This window comes from Ranitomeya variabilis, chromosome 3 (genome assembly GCF_051348905.1).
Source record: "Ranitomeya variabilis isolate aRanVar5 chromosome 3, aRanVar5.hap1, whole genome shotgun sequence".
NCBI lineage: Eukaryota > Metazoa > Chordata > Amphibia > Anura > Dendrobatidae > Ranitomeya > Ranitomeya variabilis.
Genome location: NC_135234.1, coordinates 25,042,766 through 25,048,906, shown reverse-complemented (window position 1 = coordinate 25,048,906; position 6,141 = coordinate 25,042,766).

Below are 6,141 nucleotides of genomic sequence, written 5' to 3'. Positions count from 1 at the left end.
GCGATGGATGTGGAATGGCAAGAAGGAAGCCCGTGCGAAGGTGCACTGAGCACTTGTGCTTGGTTTTAACACTTGCATTGTGCAGGTAGACTTTGAATACGTACATACACTTAAGTGCGAATGTTCTCCCAACCGTCCTGGATCTAACATGGCTGTGTCCCGACTTCCATTCTTCCTCTTTTGATGTCTTCTTTCCGGTTGCATTCACTTTAGCGCCTCTGGGGTGGGGCCAGCATCTCTGCTCTGACCATGCTTATTCAATTAAACATTTTCATTTGGTCTCGCTTAGATTTGAGCCCACAACCTGCGTCATTGTAGTCAGAACATAAGTATTATAGCATTTCTAAGGCTTGGGCGTGCAGGCTCTGAAATCATAGGCAGATTATACTGGTACATAGAGATGCATCTGTATATACCAGTGCATCTCTATGTATCTGTATTGTAGAGGTAAAACCATAGTTTTCTTAAACTACTACACTCTTCTACACTACAAAAATAAAAATGCCAAGCACACTTAAACAACTTCTTCAAATCTGCACCATAAATTAATCAATTAAGGGGGAAAATGCAATAATGAAAGATAATTGATATTGTGTAGCTTGGTGCAGAAAAACAAACAGGATTTTGCCTTTGTGTCCGCAAGGCAGCGTTCACACATTAGGCAAGATGTCATAAAGTAAAGCTAGCGTAAAATGAGAGTTCTAGCTACTAAAATTATAACTGAGTGAACAAAAAATAAATCCATATGTATCACCTCTAGTTGAGTGTATCGCCTTGCAGGGCACCTGTCCAGGAAAGTGGTACCTGGCAGAGGACTGGTCTGTGACTCTTACCTTCCGGCTGGTGCAACGTCATCTGTGCACAGATAATGTGTCACATTGTTAGGTAAGAAAATGGTGAATCTCCCCATCCAGCTGCCATGGACAATGGACTGGAGTCCTGTGCGTCGATCCACTCAACGGTAGTCCCAACCGTCCTGGATACAGCAGACAGTCCTGGATTCGTCTGATGCCTTGTACTGTACTATCGCAGGATATGAAAAAAAAAGGTCTCCTATGAACACCAGTCACAAGCTAGTCATCCCAGGAACACCAAAAATGGCAGAAAAGGGAGAAATGGAGGAGAGGAAAAAAAGTGCAATAAATGACTTCTTCACATGCCTGAATTATAAGTCAAACAAGAACGCAAAGCTCGATCTCAAAACAGAATGAGACGCCTTCAGCCGCAGTTTATAAAGGCAATGAAATCCTTTAAGGGTGCAGTCAGACGTCCGTATAAATCAAACCGAGATTGGATCGCAATGCATGGACTGGCCGGCTGCTCTCCTGACCAGAGTATGACCGCTTCATGTATTTCTGTGCAGCTGTCACGCTTAGGTAGGCAAAGTCGCCAGGGAATCCCCACATGTACTTATGCTGGCTAACAGATGTAAATCATTCAGCGGAGGTGAGGAAAACTAAATCTCCGAGCACTAAAAAATACTAGGAGGACACCCGAGCGTGCTCGGGAAATCTCGAGTAACGAGTATACTCGCTCATCACTATTAATAAGCTCTGTGGAGCTTACTAAGAATCAATGTAAAAAAATGGCCTCAGGTCCTTCTATTTTAATTATCAGCTAGGAGAAACCAGTCAGCTGTTATCTAATCTTATTAGTCTGGGAAAGGGCCAATATCCATGTCCCAGTATATATTATTGTTGGCTATTAAAATTGGAGGTGACCCTAAAAAAATTATGTGGGGTCCCCAGCATTTTTAATAACCAGCTAAGGCAAAGTAGACAGCTGCAGGCTGATATTAATAGGCTGGGAAGGGCTATGGACATTGGTCCCTTCACAGACTAATAACACCAGCACTCAGCCATCCCAGGGCCTACTGTAATTCAAATAGAGGTGCCACAATGATTCCTGACTACATCCGGAGGCAGTGATGAGTGGTAACATCAGTAACTTTACTGCTCACCACGTCTGCGGGAACACAGTGAGAGCAGCATGAGAACCAGCGTCAGTGACGAGCGATGACGTAATTAAGATTACCTCAGGTTACAGCCGGAGGTTCTCATGGTAACCTCTGTGTGAAATAGCCAGCTGTGAACTGCGGTAATCTTACGGAGTTCACATCTGGTAGATCACACAGAGGTGACCGTGAGAACCTCCGGCTGTGACCTGCGTAACCTTACTGATGTCACAGCACGTCACTTCCACTGGTTCTCACACTACTCTCAGTGTGCTCCGGCGGCTGTGGTGGGCGATAACGTTACTGATGTCACCACTCATTACAGCCTCTGGATATAGCATAGTGGGGGATCGTTGTGGGCCTGTGGGGCTGTTTTTTGGGAAATAAATGAGTGAAAGAGGATGCCTGGGATTTTATTTTAAAATAAAAGACTTTTCTGTGTGTGTGTGTGTATTTATTCAGTTTTACTTACAGGGTTAGTAATTGGGGTGTCAGACTGACACCTCTCCATTACTAATCCCAGGGCTTGATGGCAGCTGTGATTTTTGACAAATCACAGCTGTCTTCAAACCCATATATCAACCTGATCCCCACCACACCAGGGCAATCAGGATGAGAGGGGTAAAGAGCCAGGATTGGTGAATCTAATGTGATGGGCTAATTTTGGGGTGACTGACGGCTTCTATTTTGGCTCAGGATGGACCATTAACCCCTGAACTGTCCCAGCCTGATAATAGAAGCCCGCAGCTGTCTGCTTTATCTGTGCTGGTTTTAAAATATAAGAGGGACACCACGACATTTAAAAAAAAAAAAAATTTGTAATGCGTGAAAGGTATAAACAGAGATCTTCCTGCTATTCCCAGGTGGCGGGTGTTGACTAAGGGCTCATACCCATATGCGAGAAATAAGGACGAGTGTAATCCGATAAAAAATGACCAATATTATTCTATGGGTTACATCTCATCTGCAATTTTTTTCTCAGCCGAAATCATGATGTCCCAGATGTGCTCAATCGGATTCAGGTCTGGGGAATGGGCGGGCCAGTCCATAGCTTCAATGCCTTCATCTTGCTGGAACAGCTGACACACTCCATCCACATGACGTCTGGCATTGTCCTGCATTAGGAGGAACCCAGGGCCAACCGCACCAGCATATGGTCTCACAAGGGGTCTGAGGATCTCATCTCGGTACCTAATGGCAGTCAGGCTACCTCTGGAGAGCACATGGAGGGCTGTGTGGCCTTCCAAAGAAATGCCACCCCACACCACTACTGACCCACTGCCAAGCCGGTCATGCTGAAGGATGTTGCAGGCAGCAGATCGCTCTCCACGGCGTCTCCAGACTCTGTCACGTCTGTCACATGTGCTCAGTGTGAACCTGCTTTCATCTCTGAAGAGCACAGGGCACCATTGGTGAATTTGCCAATCCTGGTGTTCTGTGGCAAATGCCAAGCATCCTGCACGGGGTTGGGCTGTGAGCTCAACCCCCATCTGTGGACGTCGGGCACTCAGACCATCCTCATGGAGTCGGTTTCTAACCGTTTGTGCAGACACATGCACATTTGTGGCCTGCTGGAGGTTATTTTGCACAGGGCTCTGGCAGTGCTCCTCCTGTTCCTCCTTGCACAAAGGCAGAGGTAGCAGTCTTGGTGCTGGGTTGTTGCCCTCCTACGGCCCCCTCCACATCTCCTGGTGTACTGGCCTGTCTCTTAGTAGCGCCCCCAGCCTCTGGACACTACATTGACAGACACAGCAAACCTTCTTGCCACAGCTCACATTGATGTGCCATCCTGGATGAGCTGCACTACCTGAGCCACTTGTGTGGGTTGTAGAGTCCGTCTCATGCTACCACGAGTGTGAAAGCACAACCAACATTCAAAAGTGACCAAAACATCAGCCAGAAAGCATTGGTACTGAGATGTGGTCTGTGGTCCCCACCTGCAGAACCACTCCTTTATTGAGGGTGTCTTGATAATTGCCAATAATTTCCATCTGTTGTCTCTTCCATTTACACAACAGCATGTGAAATTGATTGTCAATCAGTGTTGCTTCCTAAGTGGACAGTTTGATTTCACAGAAGTTTGATTTACTTGGAGTTATATTCTGTTGTTTAAGTGTTCCCTTTATTTTTTTGAGCAGTGTATTTATATTACATAGATAGAGATAGAAGAAAAGCCGGTAATTCACTTGCTCTGTAAATTCACTGCAGGAGCCGACAGGATAGAAGAGATGGATTACATACAGTAAATACATATAGAATAAGTAGATATATAGATGTCAGTGACAAATACAATTAGTACTGTGTGTGTGTGCAAATTACTGGACATGTATTTAATTAATAAAAGATTATTTTATGGAAAAAAATGGCATGGGCTCCCACGCAATTTTCAAAACCAGCAGAGGGAAAGCCAGAGACTGGGGGCAGATGTTTATAGCCTGGGGAGGGGGTAAAACCCAAGGAGCTTCCCAGGCTATTCAGCTCTCAGATGTATACTTAGCCGTTACTGGCTATTAAAATGGAGGACCCTAAAAAAAATTAAGTGGGGTCTCCCCATAATTAATAATTAGCAAAGGCTATGCAGACAGCTGCGGGCTGATATTAATAGCCTAGGAAGGGACCATGGATATTGGGGCAGGGGTGGTCGCATCTTGGCACCATCCTGGTTGTAAACTGTATATACCCCAGATATGGATTACAGCGTGGGACACAGCGACGGACAGGTATGGTATATTGTTGTTTTATTTTATTTTTATTACAGGAGATTGAGGGTGTCGCAGGAATTAGGAGTACAATAAAGATGGGAAACTGTGTTGTGCTTGATTTCATTAAAATACTTTATTCTGGCTGTGTCTTTATTTAACATGTAACAACTATAGGATTAGTAATGGATAGGTATCTTATTGACACTTCTCCATTACTAAGCCGGGCTTGATGTAATCTTACAATACAAAGGAGACATCAACCCCACAACTATTACTTCACTTGTCACGGCTACAGGGAAAGTGGGAAGAGAGTGGCTAAGTGCCAGAATTGCACTTACAGATGTTTCTTTTCTGGGGTGGCTGAGTGCTGATGTTTTTAGCCAGGGAGGCCAATATCCATGGTCCCTTCCTAGGCTATTAATATCAGCCCGCAGCTGTCTGCATAGCCTTTGCTAGTTATTAATTATAGTGGGACCCCATGCCATTTTGTAAAATAATCTTTTATTAATTAAATGTCCCCTAATCTGCACACACACTGTACTAATTGTATTTGTCACTGACATCTGTATATCTACCTATACTGTATGTATTTACTGTATGTAATCCATCGCTTCTATCCTGTTGGCTCCTGCAGTGATTTTACAGAAGCCGACAAATTAATTACCGGCTTTTCTGCTATCTATGAAATATAAACACACACACACACACACACACACATATATATATATATATATATATATATATACACACACACATCTATTCTATGTGTATATATCTATTCTATCTATTCTATTGTAACCTGTCAGTGTGATTTTACTGTACGCGCACAGGAATTGCTGGCTTTTCTATCTATCTATCTATCAAATATATATATATATATATATATATACAGTACAGACCAAAAGTTTGGACACACTTTCTCATTTAAAGATTTTTCTGTATTTTCATGACTATGAAAATTGTACATTCAAGGCATCAAAACTATGAATTAACACATGTGGAATTATATACTTAACAAAAAAGTGTGAAACAACTGAAAATATGTCTTATATTCTAGGTTCTTCAAAGTAGCCACCTTTTGCTTTGATGACTGATTTGCACACTCTTCGCATTCTCTTGATGAGCTTCAAGAGGTAGTCACCGGGAATGGTTTCCAACAATCTTGAAGGAGTTCCCAGAGATGCTTACCACTTGTTGGCCCTTTTGCCTTCACTCTGCTGTCCATCTCACCCCAAACCATCTCGATTAGGTTCAGGTCTGGTGACTGTGGAAGCCAGGTCATCTGGCGTAGCACCCCATCACTCTCCTTCTTGGTCAAATAGCTCTTACACAGCCTGGAGTTGGAATAACATGCCGCTGCAAGATGCTGTGGTAGCCATGCTGGTTCAGTATGCCTTCAATTTTGAATAAATCCCCAACAGTGCCACCAGCAAAGCACCCGCACACCATCACACCTCCTCCTCCATGCTTCACGGTGGGAACCAG